The following is an 11,204-nucleotide window of genomic DNA, read 5'->3' as shown; positions in this document are numbered from 1 at the left end:
GAATGCACTCGCCCATAATTGCCGGGAATGGAAGGGACAGGGAGGGGACAGGACGAGCGCCAAAGATTACCTACAGGAGAATCTCTTGTTTACACAGCGGCCTCTTTTTAATAGAAAGTCCCGCCTCTTTTGATGGACAGACAGTCGTCCAATGGCAGCTCCAGAGACAGGACTTCCTATTACAGAGGCTGCCGTGTAAATAGGAAATATAAATGTATACATATATATATTAAATAAAGAACTGTGAAACAAAATAAGGGTCAGTGCCCATCTGCAGCCCCCCTAATTCCCGGAATGCACTCGCCCACCATTGCCGGGAATGCACTCGCCCACCATTGCCGGGAATGCACTCGCCCACCATTGCCGGGAATGCACTCGCCCACCCTTGCCGGGAATGCACTCGCCCACCATTGCCGGGAATGCACTCGCCCACCATTGCCGGGAATGCACTCGCCCACCATTGCCGGGAATGCACTCGCCCACAATTGCCGGGAATGCACTCGCCCACAATTGCCGGGAATGCACTCGCCCACCCTTGCCGGGAATGCACTCGCCCACCATTGCCGGGAATGCACTCGCCCACCCTTGCCGAGAATGCACTCCCCCATCATTGCCGGGAATGCACTCGCCCCACCATTGACAGGAATGCACTTGCCCATAATTGCCGGGAATGCACTCGCCCACCATTGCCAGGAATGCACTCGCCCACCATTGCCGGGAATGCACTCGCCCCACCATTGCCGGGAATGCACTCACCCACCATTGCTGGGAATGCACTCTCCCACCATTGCCGGGAATGCACTCACCCACGATTGCCATCAGTGCAGCCTTGGAAGGGACAGGGAGGGGAAAGGACGAACGCCAAAGTTTACCTACAGAAGAATCTCTTGTTTACACAGCTGCCTCTTTTTAATAGAAGTCCCGCCTCTTTTGATGGACAGTCGTCCAATGGCAGCTCCAGAGACAGGACTTCCTATTACAGAGGCTGCCGTGTAAATAGGAAATACTCCTCCTGTATCCACGGCACCCGTCCCGCCTCCTCCCTGTCCCTTCCAAGGCAGCCGGCCTATATATCTATTGTGGCCCCTGGCGCTGGGGGCCACAAAAGATATATATGTTTAGATGTGTATATGTTTAGATAACCAGGCGGGCCATTCAAAACCGGACCGCAGGCCAATCTTTGGACATGCCTGTTCTAGGTAGAATTGCACTTTTTGAAGTGGATCGCCAGGTAGGTTGCATAACTCCCAACTGTCCCGAAATTCGAGGGACTGTCCTTGATTCGGGAAAAATTCCCTCTGTCCCTCTTTCCTCCTCAGTTGTCCTGGTGACGGGTGATCTGTCAATCAAAGTTCCCCCTGCCAGGGGGCGGGGCTGTATATGACGTTGAGCGGCGGGAACACGGCAAAAGAAATTAAATCTGTTATCACTGTGTTGCCCCTGCGCTGCGCGCTGATCATCTGGGCGGCTCTCCTGTTCCTCTCCTGCACAGGTAGGCTGAATGGTGGGCACAAAGCTGCATTTGGTTGGCACAAGGCTGCATTTGGTGGGCACTGGGCACAAGGCTGCATTGGTGGGCACAAGGCTGCATTTGGTGGGCACAAGGCTGCATTTGGTGGGCACATGGCTGCATGGTGGGCACTGGGCACAAGGCTGCATGGTGTGCACTGGGCACAAGGCTGCATTTGGTGAGCACAAGGCTGCATCATGGTGGGCACTGGGCACAAGGCTGCATTTGGTGGGCACAATGCTGCATTTGGTGGGCACAAGGCTGCATAGTGGGCACTGGGCACATGGCTGCATTTAGTGAGCACAAGGCTGCATCACGGTGGGCACTGGGCACAAGGCTGCATTTGGTGGGCACAAGGCTGCATTTGGTGGGTACAAGGCTGCATGGTGGGCACAAGGCTGCATAGTGGGCACTGGGCACATGGCTGAATGGTGGGCACTGGGTACAAGGCTGCATGGTGGGCACAAGGCTGCATGGTGGGCACTGGGCACATGGCTGCATGGTGGGCACTGGGCACATGGCTGCATGGTGGGCACTGGGCACAAGGCTGCATGGTGTGTACTGGGCACAAGGCTAATGGTTTACATAGCTCAGGGCATCACGGGACAGGCAGAGGGCCCCATAGCAGAATTTTGCTTAGGGCCCCAGGGAGGTCAGGATCGGCACTGCCTACATACTTTTGCTCATAGGTGTCCCTCGTTCCTATCTCAGAATGTCGGCAGGTAGGTTGTTCTAAACCTCTTGGAGAACTAAGCACAGATCTTCTGTGGCTTCCTCCAATCCTTCTGTCTCTTCATGTTATCCCAGACAGGCTCCACGATGGTAAGATCAGGGCTCTGTGGGGGCCAAACCATCACTTCCAGGACTCCTTGTTCTTCTTTACACTGAAGATAGTTCTTAATAACATTGGCTGTATGTTTGGGGGGGGGTTGTCCTGTTGCAGAACGCATTTGGGGGCCGATCACACGCCTCCCTGATGGTATGGCACGTGCAGACCCGGGAACTCATGGCTGAGATCTCACCAATGGAGTCACCAAGAGATGTAAGAAACATTCCGGGGGGGGGGGGGGGTAGTGACTCTCCGCCATCCCCCCAAAAAAACAATAATTTCTCTCTTCAAAGATGAATAGCGATCGGCGGCTGCACTCTGACGCCTTCTATAGTTTGAGGTCATTGCGGCTTTGTGTTTTTTCACAATAGTTTGTCTCTAAGGAGCTTTTTTTTTTTTTTTTAGTCTCTCGGGTGACACCATATCCCCAGATTCCTCGGCGAGCAGGCTGGATTAGGTGTACTGTAGCCCCCATGTTATGTGCATTCAGTGCGCGCATTTTCGCTCTATTGTGCGCCGCGGTGGTACCAGGTCCATGTGATCCTGGTAACCATTTTTTTTTCCAATACACAAAGTGAACGGGCTCTCCAGTTACCCTCCCGAGGTTGGGTGTCAGGGTCTCGCAGAGTGCAGACGTCAAGCTCCTGTCTAATAGCCGGGTCACATGGTTGCCGGCCCTTCCATCAACACAAGATTGTGGGAAAATCGAATGTACTGTACCATACACCCATCGAACGTGAGCTGCAGGGTGGGGTATAGGAGCTAGGCACAGCAGGCGTGTGCCTAGGGGCCACAGACATGGGGGAGGGGGCACAGCTTGCCTTTACCACTTAAGACCCGGACTAAAATGCAGGTAAAGGACCAGGCCCCTTTTTGCGATTCGGCACTGCGTCGCTTTAACTGACAATTGCGCGGTCGCGCGACATGGCTTCCAAACAAAATTGGCGTCCTTTTTTCCCCACAAATAGAGCTTTCTTTTGGTGGTATTTGATCACCTCTGCGGTTTTTATTTTTTTCGCTATAAACAAAAATAGAGCGACAATTTTGAAAAAAATGAATATTTTTTACTTGTTGCTATAATAAATATCCCCCAAAAATATATAATCATTTTTTTCCTCAGTTTAGGCCGATACGTATTCTTCTACATATTTTTGGTAAAAAAATCGCAATAAGCGTTTATCGATTGGTTTGCGCAAAATTTATAGCATTTACAAAATAGGGGATAGTTTTATTGCATTTTTATTAATTTTTTTTTTTTTTACTACTAATGGCGGCGATCAGCGTTTTTTTCCGTGACTGCGACATTATGGCGGACACTTCGGACAATTTTGACACATTTTTGGGACCATTGTCATTTTCACAGCAAAAAATGCATTAAAAATGCACTGATTACTGTGAAAATTACAATTGCAGTTTGGGAGTTAACCACAAGGGGGCGCTGAAGGAGTTATGTATGACCTCATATGTATTTCTAACTGTAGGGGGGTGTGGCTGTAGGTCTGAAGTAATTGATTGTGATTCCCTATATAAGGGAACACACGATCGATGACGGCACCACAGTGAAGAACGGGGAAGGTGTGTTTACACACAGCTCTCTCCGTTCTTCAGCTCCGGGGACTGATCGCGGGACTCCAGCGGCGATCAGGGCCGCAGTCCCGCGGCCACGGAGCTTCGGACCGGGTCGCGCGCGCGACCCACGGCTGGGCATTTAACAATCACGCCCAGCCGTGCCATTCTGCCGACGTATATCAGCGTTAGGCGGTCCTTAAGTGGTTAAATCGGTTTTCCGACGAAAAAAAAAATATTAAAAGTCAGCAGCTACAAATACTGCAGCTGCTGACTTTTAATATATGGATACCTACCTGTCCAGGGCGCCCGCGATGTCGGCACCCAAAGCCGATCTGTCTTCCGGCTCTTGGGTGCTGCCGCCGCCATCTTTGGTAAGGGAAATCAGGAAGTGAAGCCTTTCTGGTTCCTTACTGCGCATGCGCATGTGCAAGTTGCGCTGCGCGTTCTCACTGGTCCCTGTTGTCTTCTGTGACCTGTGTATCCGGGGTGGGTGGGACAGATTAGGCGCCAGACGTGGCGTAGGTCACCACGATGATATATGCCAGGAAGTGGAAGCAAATACCTGTATTACACAAATATCTGCTCCCCCCCCCCCCCCGAAAGGTGCCAAATGTGACACCGGAGGGGGGAGGGTTGCAAAAAGTGAAAGTTCAAATTTTGGGTGGAACTCCTCTTTAACCGCTTGCCGACCAGCTGTCGTCATTATTGTGCGACAGGTTGGCACGGCTGCACGAATCGCCGTAGGTTTACGTTGGCCACTTTAAGAGCGATCGTTACACAGAGAGCCAGAACGGGGATCTGTGTATGAAAGCAAACAGATCCCTGTTCTGACAGGGGAGTGGAGAGAGATCTGCTGTTTCTAGTGATCAGGAACAGCGATCCCTCTCCTCCTCCAGGCAGTCCCCTCCCCCCACAATTAGAAACACCTCCTAGGGAACATTTAACCCCTTGATTGCCCCCTAGTGTTACCTCTGTCACCTGCTGACTCGTCGCCATCCACAGGCAGCGTAACTCTTCAATAAGACGCAGAAGTTGAATCCCAAGCAATTTCACATCACACAACCGAAGTACAGGGGATGTTTTTTTGACGTTTTCTTGAAGTGTAAGAAGACAGAGACTTCTCTAAACCCTGTCTCTGCGAAGAACTAACACTGACTGAGGGAACATGGAAGAAAATGGGAGGGTACAGCCAGGACTCAGCTAACTAGCACTAAATAGGAGGGGAGGATGGAAGAAGATACCAAATCACGCAGTAAACAAGTTGTAGTGGCCTAAAACCTCCACTAGATGTCAGCATACACCAAAAAAAATTTTTTTGTGTACAATAAAACACAAAAGATTACATATAAGTGGGACAGAACACCCACTCTAAGGAAAACAAATGAATAGAAGCTGGCGTTAGGCTTTAAAACACAGCGCTGCAGACATTGGGGATTCTGCAACTTGCCTCTAAAGCACAGGTCTCTCACTAAATTTGGCTAACAGGTCATGGGAAATGGGCCGATAGGATGGTGTGTCTTAGACTGATCATCTGGTACATACAGGGCTTCATAAAGGAGAGTACAGGCAGTACCCCTGTACTGGGACCAGACTCCATTGGGTCAGCAGGGGGCTCAGCAGTGGCTGTTTGTGGGGCTTCTTATATGGGGAGCACAGGCAGTACTCCTGTACTCGGCCCCTGGCCCAATTTGGTCAGTGGGGGGTCCAGCTGTGGTCGTTTGTGGGGCTTCTTAAAGGGGAGCACAGTCAGTACTCCTGTACTGAGCCCAGGCCCAATTTGGTCAGTGGGGGATCCGGCAGAGGCTGTCTGTGGGGCTTCCTAAAGGGGAGTACTGGCAGTACTTTTATACTGGGCCCAGGCCTCATTGGGGGCCCGGCAGTGGCTGTTTGTGGGGCTTCCTAAATGAGAGTACAGGCAGTACTCCTGTACTGAGCACAGGCCCCATGGGGTCAGCAGGGGGCCCAGCAGTTCCTGCCTATGGGGCATCCTACAGGAGAATACAGGCAGTACTCCTGTACTGGAACAAGACCCCATTGGGTCAGCAGGGGGCTCAGCAGTGACTGTTTGTGGGGCTTCCTAAATGGGGAGCAAAGGTAATACGCTTGTACTGGGCCATGGCCTCATTGTGTCAGTGGGGGGGACCGGCAGTGGCTGTCTGTGGGGCTTCCTAAAGGAGAGTACATGCAGTACTCATGTACTGGGCCTTGGCCTAATTTGGTCAGTGGGGGGGTTCAGCTGTGGCCGTTTGTGGGGCGTCCTAAAGGGGAGCACATGCAGTACTCCTGTACTGAGCCCAGGCCCAATTTGGTCAGTGGGGGATCCGGCAGAGGCTGTCTGTGGGTCTTCCTAAAGAAGAGTACAGGCAGTACTCCTGTACTTGGCCCTGGCCCAATTGGGTCAGTGGGGGGCCCGGCAATGGCTGTTTGTGGGGCTTCCTAAATAGGGAGCAAAGGTAATACTCTTGTACTGTGCCCAGGCCTCATTGTGTCAGTGGGGGGACCAGCAGTGGCTGTTTGTGGGGCGTCCTAAAGGGGAGCACATGCAGTACTCCTGTACTGGGCCCTGGCCCAATTTGATCAGTGGGGGGTCCAGCTGTGGTCGTTTGTGGGGCTTCCTAAATGGGAGCACAGGCAGTACTCCTGTACTGGGCCAAGGCCCAATTTGGTCAGTGGGGGGATCTGGCAGAGGCTGTTTGTGGGGCTTCCTAAAGGGGAGCACAGGCAGTACTCCTGTACTTGGCCCTGGCCCAATTTGGTCAGCAGAGGGCCCGGCAGTGGCTGCCTGGGGGTCTTCCTAAAGGGGAGTACTGGCAGTACTCCTGTACTGAGCCCAGACCCATTTGGTCAGCAGAGGGCCCGGCAGTGGCTGCCTGGGGGTCTTCCTAAAGGGGAGTACTGGCAGTACTCCTGTACTGAGCCCAGACCCATTTGGTCAGCAGAGGGCCCGGCAGTGGCTGGCTGTGGGTCTTCCTAAAGGGGAGTACTGGCAGTACTCTTGTAGTGAGCCCAGGCATCATAGGGTCAGTGGGCTAGTTCCCCTTCCATAGCTGCCAGGTGGGATAATAGGACTTCCCGGGTGGAATAAAGATCGCTTAGAACAATATCTGACTTCTGCTTGCCGTCGTTGGGGGCCTGAGCAAGTTCCCCTTCCATAGCTGCCGGTTGGGATGTTAGGACTTCCTGGGAGGGATAACGATCATTTAGAACAAACTCTGAGTTCAGCTTTAAGAGAGACCTCGGTGACCTTTGTTTCTCGGAGCAGTGGTGCGGTGGAATGAAAATAGGCCGGGGCCGGACTTTGGCATAGTCACAAAGAGAAGTGCCAGAATTTGATGGGAAACAGCAGAGCCCGGTGAGCTTTATGCGATTATCCTTCTGAGTACAGATCTCTGCCCGTTCTAATTGGTTCCTGGACAGGACATCTCAACTTTACTTTTGGTAGCCAATGCCAAGGCAGCCTGAGATCATCTAACCATGTGGTCAATGCAGACCCGTGTTCTCGGCCGTACAAAATAACTTGACCCATCTGGACTTTCAGGAGGAAAAAAAATTACCAAGAAGGGGTACATTTAAAATTAATTTTGCATTGGGATTCACCCAGTGAAGGGGGATGTACATTCGTACTGTGGGACGAAACACAAATGATCTCTCCGGAGCTTGTCAAATGTTTTTCATTGATTTAAAAGAGAAAATACTGTATTTGGCCACTAGATGGTGCTCAGTATAATAGAACAATATTTAGTGCCATCTAGTGGCCAAATGCCATATTTTCTATTTTTAATATTTAAAAATATGTATTTGTCCAGCACAGGAAATATCTTAATAACAATTTTTTTTTTGCCCCATTCGCATACATTGCTATGCAATTTATTTTTATAAAAACACCCCCAAGTGTGGCATTTTTTATTATGTGTGTCCATACTATGAAACAACGTCATACGAGAGACAACCAATGCGTCATTTGCCCATGCAGGGAAGAACAGCAGTGTTATCTGCCCCAACAGGGCTTATTATACTCACCTTTGTCTCCTTTGTAGATCTCCTGGAAATAAAGAGAAGAAAGCCTGAGTATACTTAATGTTGATTCGGGGGGACCTGTTGCAGGGTTAGGGAATCTTTCTAAGTACATGATGGTTCCTCATGGGAGGGAGTTTAGTGAGTCACATGATCTTTTGTGCCTGGAAGTACCAAGTATGTCACTTTTCTAGGACAGGATTACAAGAAGAGAAGAAGGACTGAGTATATTCCAAAGATGGTTCAGAAGGACCTGTTACAGGGTTAGGGACTTTCTCTAAGCACAAGATGGTTCCTCGAGGGAGGGAATTTAGTGAGTCATATGATCCTACTTACTTGGAAGTACCAAGTATATAATTTATCTAGCACAGGAAATAATAAAGAAGCCTGGAGTATATTCCAAAGTTGGTTCAGGAGGACCTTTACAGGGTTAGGAACTCTCTCAAAGCTCATGATGGTTCCTCATGGGAGGGAGTATAGTGAGTCACATGATCCTCTGTACTTTGAAGTACCAAGTATGTCACCTCTCTAGGACAGAAGGAAATTAAGAGAAGAAGGACTGGGTATATTTCAAAGATGGTTGAGAAGGGGACCTGTTACAGGGTTAAGGACTCTCTCTAAGCACATGATGGTGCCTCCTGGTAGGGAGTTGAGTGAGTCACATGATCTTCTGTACCTGGAAGTACCAAGTATGTCACTTCTCTAGCACAGGAAAAAAATTAAAAAAGGCCTGAGTATATTCCAAACTTGGTTCCGGAGGACTTTTACAGGGTTAGGGACTCTATCTGAGCTTATGATGGTTCCTCATGGGAGGGAGTTTTGGTGAGTCACATCATCCTTCGTACATGGAAGTACCAAGTATGTTACTTCTTTAGGACAGGAGGAAATGAAGAGAAGAAGGCCTGAGTATATTCCAAAGTTGGTTCAGGAGGATCTGTTACAGAGTTAAGGACTCTCTCTAAGCACAAGATGGTTCCTCTCGGGAGGGAATTTAGTGAGTTACATGATCCTCTGTAGCTGGAAGTACTAAGCGTGTCACTTTTCTAGAACAGGAGATAATGAAGAGAAGAAGGCCTGAGTATGCTGAAAGTTGGTTGAGAAGGACCTGTTATAGGGTAAAGGACTCTCTCTTAGCACATGATGGTGCCTCCTGGGAGGGAGTTTAGTGAGTCATATGATCCTCCTTACTTTGAAGTACCAAGTATGTCACTTCTCTAGCATAGGAAGAAATTAAGAAGGCCTGAGTATATTCCAAACTTGGTTCAGGAGGACATTTACAGGGTTAAGGACTCTCTCTAAGCTCATGGTGGTTCCTCATGGGAGAAAGTTTAGTGAGTCACATGATCCTCAGTACTTGGAAGTACTAAGTTTGTTACTTGTCTAGAACAGAAGGAAATGAAGAGAAGAAGGCCCAAGTATAGCCTAAAGTTGGTTCAGGAGGATCTGTTACAGAGTTAGGGATTCTCTCTAAGCACAAGATGGTTCCTCTCGGGAGGGAATTTAGTGAGTTACATGATCCTCTGTAGCTGGAAGTACTAAGCGTGTTACTTTTCTAGAACAGGAGATAATGAAGAGAAGTAGGCCTGAGTATGCCGAACGTTGGTTGAGAAGGACCTGTTACAGGGTTAAGGACTCTATCTAAGCACATGATAGTGCCTTCTGGGTGGAAGTTTAGTGAGTCACATGATCCTCCATAACTAAAAGTACCAAGTATGTCCCTTCTCTAGGACAGGAGGTAATGAAGAGAAGAAGGCCTGAGTATAATAAAGTTAGTTCAGGAGGACCAGTTTCAAGGTTAAGGACTCTCTCTTAGCACATGTTGGTTTCTCATGGGAGGGAGTTCAGTGAGTCACATGATCCTCCGTACCTGGACGTACCAAGTATGTCCCTTCTCTAGGACAGGAGGTAATGAAGAGAAGAAGGCCTGAGTATAATAAAGTTAGTTCAGGAGGACCTGTTTCAAGGTTAAGGACTCTCTCTTAGCACATGTTGGTTTCTCATGGGAGGGAGTTCAGTGAGTCACATGATCCTCCGTACCTGGACGTACCAAGTATGTCACTTCTCTAGGACAGGAGGACAAAGTGGTAGAAGAGTGAGTGGGCAGGAGCAGAAACATCAGGTAGGTAGGCAATTAAGTGTACCTGTTTCTCTGTCCTGGCCAAGTGATCTATACCATGTAGAAATCTCTACAACCAATCAAACACCCTTTTCCTTTTTCTATAGAGAAAAAGCAAGACGCACCTCACACCCAAACAAAGGCCAAGTGAAGGAGGAAAGTCGCCAAAGGTCTCATCACCAACACGCAGATACTAATGAATTATAACCCTAACTTGATTGAAAATCGGGTCATGCATGGACTTTCTGAAAAAAAAAAAAAAATTGCAGAGCTATTCATCCTGTGAAAATGGGGAGGGGAAATCGAATGTTATTAGGCGTTTTTCTCATTCATACAGAATAGAGTGAATCAGCAAAATACCACATTATGACCAATAGAGGGAGCTGGTATTAATAGGAAATTGTCTGTAACAAACTGCGATGAACATTTTTTTTTCTGTTTCCAACCCATCAACTTCAGAGACAACGGGCCAGATTCAGAAAGAATGGCCTAACATTCGGCGGGCGTAGCGCATCTCATATACGCTACGCCGCCGTAACTTAGAGAGGCGAGTACCGTATTCAGAAAGAACTTGCGCCCTAAGTTACGGCGGCGTAGCGTAAATGGGCTGGCGTAAGCCCTCCTAATTCAAATTTTTAAGGCAGTGGGCGTGTTGTATTACAATGAGCCGTGACCCCATGTAAATGAGGGGCCGATCGAACGGCGTGCGCATGCTCAGAGTCACGTGGCAAATACTCTCTAAGATACGTCGGCTCAATGCTTTGTCGACGTGAACGTAACATACGCCCAGCCCCATTCACGTATGACTTACGCAAACAACGTAAAATACGACGCTGTTCCGACGTTTCCGACGTCCATACCTTAACATGACTTACCCCTGCTTTATGCGGGTTAAACTTACGCCGGACCGACGCCTTACGTAAACGGCGTAGCTAAATCCGACGGGCGCAAGTACGTTTCTGAATCAGCGTATCTAGCTCATTTGCATATTCTACGCGTAAATCTACGGAAGCGGCCAGCGTAAATATGCAACCAAGATACGACGGCATAAGAGACTTACGTCAGTCGTATCTTGGAGAGATTCTGGCGTATCTGATTCTTTGAATCAGGCGCATAGATACGACGCCTCACATTCGGACTTATCTGGAGTTACGCCGTTGTGAGTC

This window comes from Rana temporaria, chromosome 10 (genome assembly GCF_905171775.1).
Source record: "Rana temporaria chromosome 10, aRanTem1.1, whole genome shotgun sequence".
In the NCBI taxonomy this organism is placed as follows: Eukaryota; Metazoa; Chordata; class Amphibia; order Anura; family Ranidae; genus Rana; species Rana temporaria.
The sequence above is the reverse complement of the archived record's forward strand: the minus strand, read 5'-3'. Positions refer to the sequence as shown.